This window comes from Piliocolobus tephrosceles, chromosome 5, assembly GCF_002776525.5.
Source record: "Piliocolobus tephrosceles isolate RC106 chromosome 5, ASM277652v3, whole genome shotgun sequence".
Taxonomy (NCBI): domain Eukaryota; kingdom Metazoa; phylum Chordata; class Mammalia; order Primates; family Cercopithecidae; genus Piliocolobus; species Piliocolobus tephrosceles.
In genome coordinates, this window is record NC_045438.1 from 43,775,816 (window position 1) to 43,791,304 (window position 15,489).

General features: G+C 37.6%; 1 protein-coding gene across 9 annotated transcripts in view; it reads left to right on the forward strand.

The window, feature by feature from the left end:
• The window catches only part of UTRN (utrophin), a 580,797-nt gene that overhangs the window by 461,487 nt on the left and 103,821 nt on the right, over positions 1-15,489 (forward strand). The window lies entirely within an intron of this gene.

Consider the following 15,489-nt stretch of genomic DNA (forward strand, 5'->3'; position numbering starts at 1 on the left):
AGACTTGGAATAGTTTTAGGCAGAATCTGTTGCTACTTTTGGTAGCATCAGTCCCATTGCATTGTTCTATCATCTGTGTGTGCAGCACATAGTATTTGCCCATATATTCTCCCTTGTCCACTTAGTCTACTACTGATAAGTAAATCTTATCATATAATCATATTCATGTTTCTCCCCTGATTATACATCTTTCTTGACTTTCCATTACATACTGAAAAAGAAATCTTGGCCTCCAGCATGACATATTTTATTTTATTTTATTTTATTTCATTTTATGTATTATTTTGAGATAGGTTTTGCGCTGTTGTCCAGGCTGGAGTGTAGTGGTGAAATCATGGCCTACTGCACGTCAGTGTCCCAGGATCAAGTGATTCTCCCACTTCAGCTTACTGAGTAGCTGAGACTACAGGCTATGTTTTTAAAAAGTTTTTGTAGAGATGGAATCTCATTGTATTGTCTACGTTGGTCATGAACTCCTGGGCTCAAGCCATCTTCCCATTTTGGTCTCCAAAAGGGCTGAGATTACAGCCATGAGCCACCGTGCCCAGCCTAGCATAATATTTATTTTAAAAATCTTTGTAGACCGTGCGCGATGGCTCATGCCTTTAATCACAGCACTTTGGGAGGCCGAGGCTGGTGGATCACGAGGTCAGGAGATGGAGACCAGCCTGGCCAACATGGTGAAACCCTGTCTCTACTAAAATACAAAAAATTAGCCAAGCTTGGTGGTGCATGCCTATAGTCCCAGCTACTCAGGAGGTTCAAGCGGGAATCGCTTGAACCCAGGAGGCAGAGATTGCAGTGAGCCGAGATAACACCCCAGCCTGGTGACAGAGCCAAACTCTGTCTCAAAAAAACAAAAACAAAAACAAAAAAACTTTGTAATTGAAGCCCTCCTGATTTTTCAACAAATTTTTTACTACCATTTTTATAGTTCCATAACCAATCTGTACTATCTACTTCCTTGAATGATTTTGGAACTGTCTTGTCATGGATGTGCTACCTTCTCTTCTTTCATCTTTTGAAGTTCTTTCAAAAGAACATTTTAAGGCTTGCTTATGTCCTTCATATACAATATTAGAATGGTTAAGAGCCTTAGAGATGAACTAGTCCAAGGCTACTCACTTAATATATGAGAAAACTGAGGTCCATCAAGGAAAAATGAACTGCTCAGGTCTCAGCCCAGTCCTGTTGGATATCTAACATATGCAGCTTTTATTTGTATTGATTTTCAGATGTTAACATTTTCTTACTTGCCCTCAGTTCAGGAATCCAGTTTTGATCATTTTACAACCTATGCAATGCCTGTGTGTATCAGGTACTCAATAAAAGTTTCATGAAGGGTACATGACTGCCTGAGTAAATAAGAGGTATAAAGAAATTCATTTATTTATTATTCTGACTTTATATACAACCTATTACAAGAACATTTTTATGAGCTAGATGTTTAACAATGATTCCTTTCTCCCCTACTCTCCCCACCACCATCACCATATTTAACAAGGAAAATGAGCCCAGATGTCTCATGTACTCCATAAATATATGTATACTTATTGTGTACTCACAAAAATTTTACAAAAAGGAAATAAGCCCAAACTGTAGAGAATTCTTTGAAAGAGTTGAACTCATCAGTACTTACTTTTCCCCACAATCTTGAGTCTATAAAGAATAACTGGAGATGGGAGAAACTGATATTATCAGCAGTAGAGTAATTGGATTATTGGTTTTTAAGACAACATGGAAATAAACCCCAACTTTTCTAGAATAAGCCCTCAACGTTTACGAAATTCCTTTCCTATATCTATCAAGAAACACCTGTCCCCTCCTGCCACCCTGAGTCCATTCTTCCTGCAGTCTTTGCATCTTACCTCATGCCCCTCCATCTTCTGGGTTGCTCAGGCTAAAATCCATTGGGCCACTATTGGCTCCTTTGTCCTTTTGTCACCCAAATCCATTTTGTCAGCAAGTCCTGTCATCACTACATTCAAAATGTACCTAGAATATGATCCGTTATCACCAAGTCTACTATGCTCTCCTGGTCTAAGCCCCTACTACCCCTTGGATGATTGCAGGTTCCTTCAACTCATCTCCCTGCTCTGACTTTGCTCCCTTATTAGAGATTTCCAACACAACAGCCATAAGGAGCATTTGAATATATAAGTCATATCATGTGACTCAGAGAAGTCAGATTCTTATAATGGCTCACAGATTCTATGCCAGGGGATGCCATGTTACGTTTCTGACCTGGTCTCTTATTATGGTCCCTTTCATTCCACTCCCTGTAGGTGTAAGCTCCATGAAGACAGAGGTTTTTTTTTTTTTTCCACTGCCATGTTTTGTAATATTTAGAATACTATCTGGCACATGGTAGGTGCTTATTACATAGTGTTTGAATGAATACATACATAAGCTGAGTACTGTCCAAGATGGATAAAGAAGTATAAGATGTGTTCCTGAGGTTTCAATTTAGTGGAAGATCAAAACTAGCACAGAGGGTGAGAAAGCAAGCCATGGAAAAGTGTCCATACTCATGCAGTCAGTTGTGTCCTGAGGATTCTAAGTGATGTGGGCATTCTGGGAGAGAAGGACTCTGAGGGTCAGAAGTAGAGAGGTTGATTCCTGAGCTAGTCTTAGGCGTATGGACAGGTAGGAAGTGATTAAGTTCGAGAAAGACGGATGGCCATACTGGGGGACAGGATCCTTAGCAGAACAGCTCAGCCATAAGGAAAATGCAGCTGTATTTTGGGGAGTCAGTAGACAGCCTGGCCTGGTTGCCTGTAGGGCAGATGGGGATGAGATGCTTGTATGTGCTGAATGGTTCAGACTACAGAGGACCTGGAAAGTCAGGCAGAACACTGTAACTTCATACAACAAGAAAGAAGGTGCTAGTACAGTTTTGTTTTTTTAAGCTTGGGGAAAAAAATAAGAAGTTCACTTGTCTCATCTTATCCAATTTAAAATCTACCTTCAGTTGGCTTTTTTTGTCTCCTTGCTTCCCTAGTACTTTGCAAAGTTTATAAAAAGCTACTTTAAAGCAGTACAAACTATTACATCACTAAAACTCCACATTATTCTAGACTCTCCTCAGTGGTCAGTCATTTAAGGATTAAAACGATATTGTATAATTTTAAAAAAAGTTTCATGAACATTCTAGTCATGGATCATAGTGTTGGTGAGGAAGTCTGTACATTTGGGCATTCATGTTTCAAATCCCTAATAAAATGTCTAGAAAGATACACAGAAAAAAAAAAAAAAAAAAGATACCGGCTTTTGTGTTCTTATTTTACTGCAACATTCAGGATGTTTTAAGCCTCATGTATGTTTGGGGGGCAAGAAAAAAAAAAGTCATGTCAATTTAACTTTATGTTAGTTTTTTTGTTTATTTGTTTATGATTAGCAATTTTCATACTGCCTCCTTTCCTGATATTATTTTCTATAACACTGGCTGATTTTACCTGTTGTTAAAAATAAGTCAAAGAAAACTAACCATAATAGCTTTTATAGTTTCGTTGTTTACTATGACTTATGTACATCTGCTATTAGAAGCAGCAAGCATTTGAACATTAGTTATCCTGTTTGATGCCGAAGTACTCAATGTTGGAGAGATTAGATCTGGAAGAAATCAAGTGATTGTTTTTGGTTCTATTCAATAAGCATTTTGTGAGTATGTGATGTGTACCATGCTATAAGGACATACTAAGATGGAGTCACCTCTTTTCTTTTAAGTAACTATTCTAGAAAACACTTTCCTCCATGATTTTTATCTCCAATGCCTTTTTTCTTCCAACTCCTTTAAATTTTTTTTCTATCATTAATTATCTTATAGTGTTGTATGTATTTTTAAGTATTTGAAAATCACTATTAATTGACCATTCCACATTAGTTTCCTCCATACCAATCTTATGCCAGGCCTATTTCAATATATTCTTAATTGGCATTTCTCCATTAACATAAATCCTAAAATGATAAACCTTAAGCACAAACCTGGCATGAGGTTTCCTGGGGATAAAAACTGTCCGTAGTGCATGCCATGGGGTCTGAGCTCCTCCACCTGGCACAGAAGACTGCACAGCATTTTGGCCTCAGCTTTTCCATCCAGCCCCACCTTGTGCCTCTCTTCACTCCACTCTTGAGGTTCATTGGAAGCCAGGCTCCTCACGACGTTCTGCAGGTAGTGGTCTTCCTTGCCTTTGCCCCATTGCCCATCCCGATCTTCTGCCTGTAGGTCCTCTGACCTGATTTCCAACACTTGCCTCATTTGCCCGCGCAGCTGCTGGTCATCCTGCCGGCTCTGCTGGGGCTTTGTGTCTTCCTGGACGCTTTCCCTTCCCGAGCTCTCTGCCATGATTCCCTGGCACCCTGTTGTCTCTCTCACTGTGTTTTCCAATGTCTGTGTCTGAAGCTCAGCCCTTCCCTCTTTTTTTAGTAACTACCCTCATTGATGCAGAATCTGAAAGAGTGTAAAAAAAATGATCTGAGCAGCCAGGATAAAGATTGTATGGAAAACGTAGTGCAGATCCTTTTCTTAGATCATGGGAAAGAAGCCACTGAAGTACTTCTCAGAGGTATTAACTTCTACTGTAGACACTGGTATGAACTTGATGTCCGATGAGTGATAGGTAAGTAGCAAAATGAAGTGACAGGACAGGGACAAAGATTAATGGTGAGAAATGACTCTAGCAGTCTGACAGCAATAAGGAGAAAGAAATGATAAAAAGATATGCAAGAATCCTAAAATGAAACAAAACCAGGTAGTCTTTGGAACTTTCAACAGTAAAAGAAAACTGAAGCTGTGGATTATGGTGTGCGTATTTCTGAAGACAGAATGTAAATCAGTTAAGAGAAGGCATAGGAATTTATATTATATTTTAGTAAATTTTCTTCCAAAATGGTAACCAAAGAAAAATAGGGCTAAATGGGTAAAATGTAGCTCTTTGGAAAACTCAACTACTCAGATTTCTGCTTATAAATGGCTACTACGTAAATATGATTTTTAGCCGAACTAAAATTATCTGAATCCGTGTAGAAATTTTGCCAAGTTCACAATTTTGTCAGTAGTCCCTGACTTTTGTTTGAGCAATATGGAAATACCTAATTTCATTTAATTTGTATCATGTCAATGTATACTTTTTCCTTTTAATGCAATTGAACTGTTTTTCATTTGATTTTAATCCCTAGTTTGCATGTGTTAGAAAGTATCACAGTACAGCAGTCTCTCATCCTTTGCATTGTTCTTTGTACTTTTCAAGCCACTTTCATATTCATTCTCCTGTCTATCCCAATGAATTGAGCTGATCATACAGTACGATTTAAAAAAATAAATAAAAACACAAAGGTCAAGAAGGTATTATGGTGCTGACCAAAGTCATCCAGCTAATGAAAGGTAGATGCAAGAATAGATCCCTAAGCATCTATGACAATGACTTCCTTAACCTCTGGATTTTGGCTGGCTTTTGACTCATCCCTTCAATTCTGTCTCCTCTGTCTCTGTTCACTGATAGCCATCTAGCCCCTAACTTCCTAACTTCTCCTTGATCTCAATGTCTAGAGCCTCTTAACCTTGCATCCATGTTTTCTGGTCTCTCCCTTGTGCTGCCAGCCTCCCCTGGCTGTTCTCAGTCCCAGATCAGAATTCCTGTGTGAACCACACTGCTGCACAATGAAGCTGTGCAAGACAACAGCCTTCACCCACCCCTACCCCCAGACCTCCAGAGGGAATCAGGGAATACTCAGGCCTTCTCTTCTGTTCATTACCTTCAGTTCAGTTTAAAAGTCAGATATGCACAAGAGAGTTGGTGCCTTCTGTCGGTCTTCCTCTCTCCACACCACATACAGATGCAGGCAGGCAGGCATGCACATGCATAGGCACCCACGACCAAACATATTTTATGATTTAAAGCTAAGGTATCAATCACTAAATAAAACTGCTAACAATTTTATAGGCTATTTTACCTCTAAATGTGTGTAGAAAATTACGCAATTCATTGTATACATATGTATGGAGAAAACACCTGTCCTCTGCTTTTGATATTTTTAGATTAAAAAAGAGATTGCATTATTTTGTTCATCAGTTTCCTCAGGAATCATCTTTAAAAATTATTACAGTTAAAACATTACTGTTACTACAACTACTATTTTATTTAAGCTGCCATTTCTGTTTCAGTCTGGAGCAGTCAATTTTGCTTAATTTAAATATTTTATTAATAATCATAGAAAAACCCAGTTATTACTTAATGTAGTATACTTGTGCATGTATAGTTGAGTATAGTGGGTATAGTTGTGTATGTGTGTATATGCATATGCATATACAACTTTATATAGTTGTGTATGAATGTATAGGTGATGAATAGTTAATAATAATTTTTCAGATAAAAAGTACATACGGGTTAAAGTTTTCCTCTTTCGTCCTTTGACAGATGGCTGTGTCTATTTAGTAGTATTTAATATTTAACTCAGGGCATACTGTTTAATTTTTAAATATTTCCTGATATTTTAGAAAACCAACTATTAAGAGTATTTTTCTTCTCTGTAAAATCTCACATATTTTGTGGTCTAACAAAGAATTGATAAGTGACATGTTCAGTCTATTATGTCAGTCCACTTTATGCCAGTATTAGCAAACTTATGCAAATACAATTTCATAGTTATTAAATGAGTGAAGATTTGAAATTATATAGTTTAGTAGAAGTTACTTTTATATTCTCCATATAACTTAAGGTTACAACATTATTTTCTTGTATGTAATAAAATGAGTACAAATTACACATTAGTTAATACAAGTAATTGGGCTAGTAAAACTAATGGGTGTTTTCTCCCAGGGCTTTTGTTTTCCTCATAACAACTTTATTAATTGGAGCCTCACTCATTGTAAATGACAGCCACACAGCTTCCTTAAGTGTAGGCATGAAGGGGAAGGCATCGGCCTCCATAACCGAATCATGGTAGAGACGTAGCTGACCACAGGGACTGGAATACCACCCAGAAGGCTTTTCTCCGTGTCTTCCTTTCTGCTTCTCTGTACAGGTTTTGATTTTCTTAGCTTTTCTATAAGCGTATAGCTCACAACCTCATACCAGGAAGGGTTCACCCTTCTTTAGATCCAGAATATTCCAGGAGAGGGCTCTGGTTGACTCGGCTTGAGTAACATGGGACTCAGGGTCTGCTAGGATTGGCAGACCCTCTTCATAATAGCATGCTAAATGGAGGAAGTATCCAATCCCATAAAAGAAGGGGAAAGTGAAAAATGGTGGTAAATGCAGACATTCCCAACAAGCCAGCATTTCACAGGTGCTGACCATGTGCCACACACTGTGCCAGGAAACTTACCTGCCTTGTTTATTTGCATTCTCATAATAACTTCTTGAGGGTGAATACTTACCACCCATTCTACAGATGAGGAAACTGAGAGTCTGAGAGGCTTAGAGGCATACTGTCTTCTATGACAGAGCCAAAATATGAACTAAGGCTTATGTCACAAAACTTGATGCTCTTAAAACTGCCATAGTGTACTATCTTAAACTACTTCAATAATAGTTAGTATTTGTAGATATTCAGTAGAAACAACATTTTCTTTTCTATATTCTTCGATTTTAAAATAATTCACACAGTAATTGAACATGTTTATAACTCTTTGCTTTTTCTTTACTGTTTCTCTTTCTTCACCGAAATACCATACTGCATAATGGAATCATAAACATTTCACTGATTTCCTAACACCGAGGGAGAAGGTGTCTAGGCAATATTAGACTTTGTCTCTTTAATTTTCATATAAAAACTTGAGGCCGGGCGCGGTGGCTCAAGCCTGTAATCCCAGCACTTTGGGAGGCCGAGACGGGCGGATCACGAGGTCAGGAGATCGAGACCATCCTGGCTAACCCGGTGAAACCCTGTCTCTACTAAAAAATACAAAAAACTAGCCGGGCGAGGTGGCGGGCGCCTGTAGTCCCAGCTACTCGGGAGGCTGAGGCAGGAGAATGGCGTAAACCTGGGAGGCGGAGCTTGCAGTGAGCTGAGATCCGGCCACTGCACTCCAGCCCGGGAGACAGAGCCAGACTCCATCTCAAAAAAAAAAAAAAAAAAAAAAAAAAAACTTGAAGTGTAAGTAATTGCTTTCAGGCCTATAGATGACAACAATAATTTCATTAGCTTCTCAAGTCCAATTTAGATTCATAAAGTTGTAATGCATGAAAAAGCACAGAAAAATATAATGTTACTTTCTTTTCCGGTGTTCTTAACTACAGAGGAGTAATGTGATTTTTCACAAATTAAAGTTCTATAATATCTGTATGAATATAATGCATCTAGTCTTCAACTTTTCTAAAACAAAACGAGCTAGCTGAGTAAGCCCATCGATTGGGTAAAAATTTGGAAAATGTTTTTCATGCTAACTCCTACCATAGTAATAAAATCTCATTTAAATAAACAACAGTCTTCATGGAGAATTATATGATAAAGGTAGTAATAAAATCTCATTTAAATAAACAACAGTCTTCATGAAGAATTATATGATAAAGGTTTGTTTGATGGACATAGCATTTTCAATTAATTGTTTACCATCTGTTATGTTCTCTAATCAGTGTTACAGCCATTCATAAATCACATTTGCCTCATAAAAAGATGACAATAGTTTACACGTGTGTATTTTATTATAATCAGCATCTGGGACATTACTTTCTGATTTAAACATAAAAAACAGGAGGATACAAGGCTCTTTTAGTGCGGTATAATGTACTTACTTTTTGTGATTGTTGTTGTTCTTAGTAGAAAGCTGGAATCTTCCAAGAATTGGAGGTTTTGTCATTTTTTAAGCAGTGTAATCCTAGCAAAGGCATAAACTCTCCTCTTCAATTAAACTCATCACTTATTTTGGCAGTACATAAACATAAGCCATATTTAACTTATAAGAATGGCAGAGCATGGATAGAAAGCTCCAGACTTCTTTGTAGCTCAATCAATCACTAGGGGCTGTGTTTAGCTGGGAAGCAGCCTTGGGAGAGATGGGCGGTTGTGTGGCAAGAAATAAAAGACTTTGAATCTAAATCTCCTGTCCTTTGATTCTTGAAGGAGAAAGGGGAGAATTTTCTTTTTTATTTTCTTTTTCTAGTTAAAGATATTGTACAGAGATTGATTTGTGCATTTAACAAGTACGTTTTGAGTGCCTACCATTTGCAAGGGAGTGTTCTAGATACTCGGGATACAGTAGTGGGCAAAACAGATGTTTTTTTCCTCCTGAAACATTCTCAGCTTTTCCTTTTTCCTTTTGTGGCCACCCGCCTGCCCCCAGTGACCCATCTGTTGATGTCCAGCCCAAATGAATTAATTTGAATAAATCGCAAAACTGCCACTACTTGGAGGAAATTCAGGGATTATTCCTGAATGAAGAAAATGGAACGATCTCAGGTTGCTTAACGAGGCCGTGATTGTCTGTTCCAGGGACTCTTTGATCTTCCTGCTTCTTTCCTTGGAGTTGTGTCTGTCTAGTGGTTGGGCCCTGCTTCTTCCTCCACTCAATGCTGGGCTTACTTACTTTGGCCACTTCACAGGGAGAGTAAACCTTGACTATATTTAGACTCCAATTCTGCCTCTATTGACTTCAGGTCAGTGGTGCCATGGAGCTCCCTCCACAGTGTGTTTTGTATTCTGAGTTCCTCTCCATTTGTGTCCCCTCTCTTAATAACTTGCATTTAATATTTGTGGAAGGTAGTCCCTAAGTCTATTTACTTTTGAGGTCTTTATGTTCCCTAAATATATCTATGTTCTTTTTTCTTTAAAAAAAAGAATTTGAGAAGTCCACTGACAGCATGGATGAGTCCATGCCGTCTTTATCATATCCATATTGAAGGATTTAGGCTGCATATTAACAGGTGAATCTGCTCTGCGTAGCCTCTTGTTATTGTCATCCTTATAATTTATTAGATTGACATAATTAGAAGCATTAATCAGCCGTGGCACTTGATGATGTACTTGTAATCTGGCTCATAATGAGTGGCTGTCATCAGTTATTGTACAGAGTAGGAAATGGTCAGGGCACTCTCAAACACTGATTGAACATTTCAGAGTTACTAAATGGATCTTAATCACTTAATCAGAAAATTAGGAAATAATGTATTTCCCGATATTTTCATCAGAAACATCTTTTGGTCATGAGAAAAGAGAGAGAGAAATAGGAGGGGGGTAAAGAGAGAGAGATTGAGAGAGAGCAAGTCAAGTCTTTTCCCTTGAGTTCTTATTGGCTAATCAACCTGATTTGCTTACGTGAAAATCTCTACAGATATCTAAACCTCCCAGAGCTAGTTATAAAATAGTAAAAAGGAATGAAAGAGTAACCTTCCTCAAGAGCCTACTGTGTGCCACACATGTGCCAGTAGTTTTCTATGTATTAACTGAGATTGAAAGAGACAAGGAATATATCTAGGATTATGTAACTAGTTAGTATTAGAACTGGCATACAATCTCCTAATCTTTTCTTCTATCAAATTGTCCAGCAGTAAAAATGCCAGTTGTGAATTTTTTTCTTTACTTGTTTTAATATTTCCTTTTCATCTTTTAGTAGAATAAAACAATATGATTTTAGATACATGCAAAAAAGTAAATAGTATAAATAAGGTATTTGGAATTACCGTACTTGAAATGACTTTGTAAGGTTGATCCTTCTATTTCATGATAGTTTTTTATAAGTGCTTTACACAGATGTGAGAAAGAGGAAGAAAAATGATGTGAAAATATGTCCACTTAAAAATGTAAAATTGAATGTTCTCAATAAAAAGGAGCGCTAAAAATTCTATTCAGTCCAACTCAATTAAGCAATTATACACTGAGGAAACACTAGTCTCTAGACTGGCTACTGTAAAATCAATATGGAAAGAAACAAAACATTCATGACATTGGGCTTTAAAACCTGAGTAGAAAAGCCACAATGGAGATTATAAATGTTGATATCATAATTGAGAAAAAAATACAATACATATGGGAAATGTTTATTAAACAATAACACTGGGCTAATTCTAATAAATTTCTATTATTATTTTATGGGAGAAACATGGTTTCATTTTTAAAATTTAAAAGGTAGCTTTACATAAGCACTCAAAGGAAGGGTTTTTTTCCCCTCTACTATTAAGATTTATTTGAGATGTACAGAGGCTACACCTTCTTACATAATTGAATTGAGGTAAAATAGACTCTTGAAATATTTTTCTAGCATGAGAAAATAGGGTTTGCACTTGATAAAACTGGGCTGGGCAGGTCAAGTAACTGGCCTAGGAGCAATGGGCAAAATGGGAGCAGGACTGATTCCAAATCCTAGTCTCTGTTCGTGGTCCAGCTTTGGTTTTTCACCTGCATTCTAGTGACGTATATTATAGTCTTTTTTTTTCATGGTATAAAGGAGAGTGTGGCATAAATGCTGTGCTACTAATTTGCATATTTGAAGAAGTAAAGGTAATTGGATGACAGAAAACATCAGGATTAGTCTTTCCTTTTTCCTCTCTTCCTTTGTCTTCTTCCTGTTTCTTCTTTCTAAAAAATAATTATCTGTGCTCCCTTAAATAGATTTGTAATGCAATAAATAAGTTGACATTTAAAATTATAAAATATGAATATAAAATAAGTATAATATTCATTATGTATAAATATATAATATAAATAAATATAAAAGTTTAAGTAAGAGGCCAGGTGCAGTGGCTTATGCCTGTAATCTTAGACCTTTTTGGAGACTGAGGTGGGAGGATCACATGAGGCCAGAAGTTTGAGACCAGCCTGGGTAACATAGTGAGACCTCATCCCTAAAAAAAAAAAAAAAAAAAAAAAAATTAGCTGGCCACTGTGGCACGTAACTGTGATCCCAGCTACTCAGAAAGCTGAGGTGGGAGGGTCACTTGATCCAAGGAGTTTGATGCTGTGAGCCATGCTCATGCTACTACACTTCAGCTGGGGCAACAGAGCAAGACCCTGACTAAAAAAAAGTGGTGTGTGTGTGTATATATATAAAATTATATATAATATATACATAATTTTACTTATGTATATTATACATAAATATATATATTTTCTTCTGAGCAGTTGAGGGCATATGTATGTCATAAAAATTAAAATATAATTCCACCCTCAAATTTTGGCCGGTTCAATGGGAAGACCCGAAGGGAGGAGAATGGAGAGTGACAGGGTACACGCACACACACACACACACACACACACTTTAGAGAGTAGGAAAGTGACATAGGAAAAAAAAGTCTTCTGGTCTCAGAATTGCTAGCAAATTTATTTGGTTTTCTCCTGCTGTTTCCTCTATCTCTAGCATTAGCCTCTATTACACCTTTCTCAATGCAAATTAGATTACCCTCTTATCACTGAGCTTCATTTGCTCTCTGGCCTCCAGTATTTAGGGGCTGTGCTCTGCGTGGGGTTGACCCAATGGAGTGGAAATGTCCGATGAGCTTCAGCTACATGGTCCAGAGAAATCAACTGACATGCCAATAGGCTAGCTGCATTCCATCCTGACAACCTGTTAGAACCACCTGGGGAGCTTTGGTATCTATCCATGCCAGACCTTTCACTGACCAAATCATTACCTTTTGGGGAAGGGCCCCTGGATTATCAGCCTTAAAAACTAACTCAATCCCTCATTGTGAGGGTCATTTCTAATATGACACCGGGGTTCTTCACTGGTGGAGAAGATTCTCTACTCGTGTAGGTGGGCTTTAGCATTTAGCACAGAATACCTATTCAGAAATTCTCAAGTAACATTTGTCCTATGATTTTCAAATGAGAGGACTTTATTTTTTTAAGAATGCAATCATTTCCTTTTTTTGTTTTCATTTTTTTTCTGCCTTTTGGATGTTTGAATTTATTTATTTATTTATTCATTTGTTTATTTATTTATTTATTTTTTATTTTACCCCAAATAGTCATACCTTCATATTTCACATGTTTCTTCTTCTTATGTGTTTCACAGACTTCTAGAACGTTTTTGTTTTGTTTTTTACTTTGCTCTGTGCTTGGCTTAAAGTATGCGTTCAGCTGAGATTGTTGCTGCATTGGGAATCTCTTATTTTGACTCAAAAGTGATTCGTTAATGTTTCCTTTCTGGCAGACAGATGGTGAATTGAACATAGAACTTTTCTTCTGAGTAGCTACTTGAGTGGGGATTATGTAAGAAATACGGCACAAGAACTGCTCAATCAATAGAATTTTACATTAAGGAAAGACAAAAATGTCAGAGGCAGTAGATGATGTTTTCTCACAAGACAAAGAACCCATGGGCCTCCCCGTGCCAGGTTATTTAATGTCTGACAGAACGAGTTTTTACTTTATCTGAGGAAAATTACCATAATTAAGTTGTCCGTTCTGAAATGAGTATTTTTTTTTTTTACAGTAGTCCATGCTTAAGATATATTTTTGAAAAAGCCTAAGTAACTTATTAACAAACACAGGTGTTTAATCATAAAAGTTACCACCTCATGAGACTAAGAATGATTTTTTTCATCTTAGGTATAGCATTTTATATTTATATAAAATGTATACAATGTAAGTATTATATATCATTTTTTAGATGACTTTTTTTTTTTTTTTTCTGAGATAGAGTTTTGCTCTTGTTGCCCAGGCTGGAGTACAGTGGCATAATATCAGCTCACTGCAACCTCTGCCTCCCAGGGTCAAGTGATTCTCCTGCCTCAGCCTCCTGAGTAGCTGGGACTACAGGCGTGCACCACCATACCCAGCTAATTTTTTTGGTATTTTTAATAGACACAGGGTTTCATCATGTTGGCCAGGCTGGTCTCAAACTCCTGACCTCAGGTAATACACCCGCCTTGACCTCCTGCCAAAGTTCAGGGATTACAGGTGTGAGCCACTGTGCCTGGCCTAGATATCTTGCAGGTATAAATATTTAAATAAAGTTTGCCTTTCTAATGATACACTGGCCTTCAGAGAGTTTCTTTCTCAGAAGGCTTTGCAATCCTGACATGTTGCATGTTTTAGGGCTTTTCTCTGGGCTCCTTGATGGTTATTTGAACCTGTTTCTCTAATTCACTTATTTTTATTTTTATTTTTTTTTTTTTATTTTTTTTGAGACGGAGTCTCAACTCTGTCATGCAGGCTGGAGTGCAGTGGCACTGTGTCCACTCACTGCAACCTCCATCTCCTGGATTCAAGCAATTCTCCTGGCCCAGCCTCCTGAGTAGCTGGGATTACAGGCGCCCGCCACCACGCCTGGCTAATATTTATATTTTTAGTAGAGACGGGATTTCGTCATGTTGGCCAGGCTGGTCAACTCCTGGCCTCAGGTGATCCACCAACCTCAGCCTCCCAAAGTGCTGGGATTACAGGTGTCAGTCACCACAGACCTCTAATTCACTTATTTTCTTTCTTTATCTTTTACTGGTATGTTCAGCCTATCTACCGATTGTGATGTTTTCTCTTCTTTCCTTCAATTCAGCTGCCAAGAGATTTTTGAAGTTTCCCTGTAGACTTCCACCACTTAAGCGGCACAACTCGTAGTTCTGTGTTTGCTAAATATCAATGTCTAGACTTTTTTGGAAATTTAGCGAGACAAACATATGTGTTCCGCCACCCTTGACTTGGCTTTTATATAATATTTAAATAAAGTCAGGCAGAACAATTTACACTGAGGATGAAAGTCATGGTTTAGGAGAACTCGCTTCTGTGCATTTTATGATGAAGTTCATCTTATGATGATCATTTTCCAAGTGATTTGGAACATTTTGAGGTGAAGTAGAAATTGCTAATGTGCTGTGTACTGAAAGAGGAGATGTTATCACAAAGAAAAATGTGTTTTCTGTCTCAAATTAATGTACAGTTTAAGTCGATTGCACTGCCTCTTTATTTGCAGCAGACACTTAGATACCACCATCAGACCAGCTAGATAGGAAAGGAGGTATTTTAAGGTGTAGAAGATAGTGAAGTCCCAGGAGTGTGGAACCGTGCTGGAGACCTTTCTAAGCTGTCTTGAGAATTTCCCCTCAGTGTTGACCGCGTTTCTCTGCCCTTGCTTTACCAGCTCCCCATCTCTTGTATTTCTGACCCTTGGCTTTGAACTTGACTTTGCTTTCTGTCTGTATCCTTTGCTTCTGCTCTGGACGGTTCCAGCCCACATCCTGTGGCCTGTCCATGTGTTATGCCTGCTATTTTTATCTGAAAAAAGTTTATTTCAGGCATTGTGGAAGCCCCCTTGTTCTGTTACATACTTAGGGTGGTCCTTGAAATCTTGCTATCTTCCTGCTAAAATGTTTGTGGGCTGCAGATGATGCCCTTTATTAAAAAGAAACTGCCAAGCAGCCTTAGAGATGACCACTATCTAAGGTATGTTATTTGTCTTCAGTTATTTATTTTTAGGAACAAAATAAATTAATCTTATTTTCTGGGAGTTTTTGCTTATAATTTATAGTCATTCTTCATTAATTATACTTACCATTTCTCTTGAGAATACTGAAATGAAAAAGTGTCTTTGGATTTTGTGTAACTAAATTTATGATA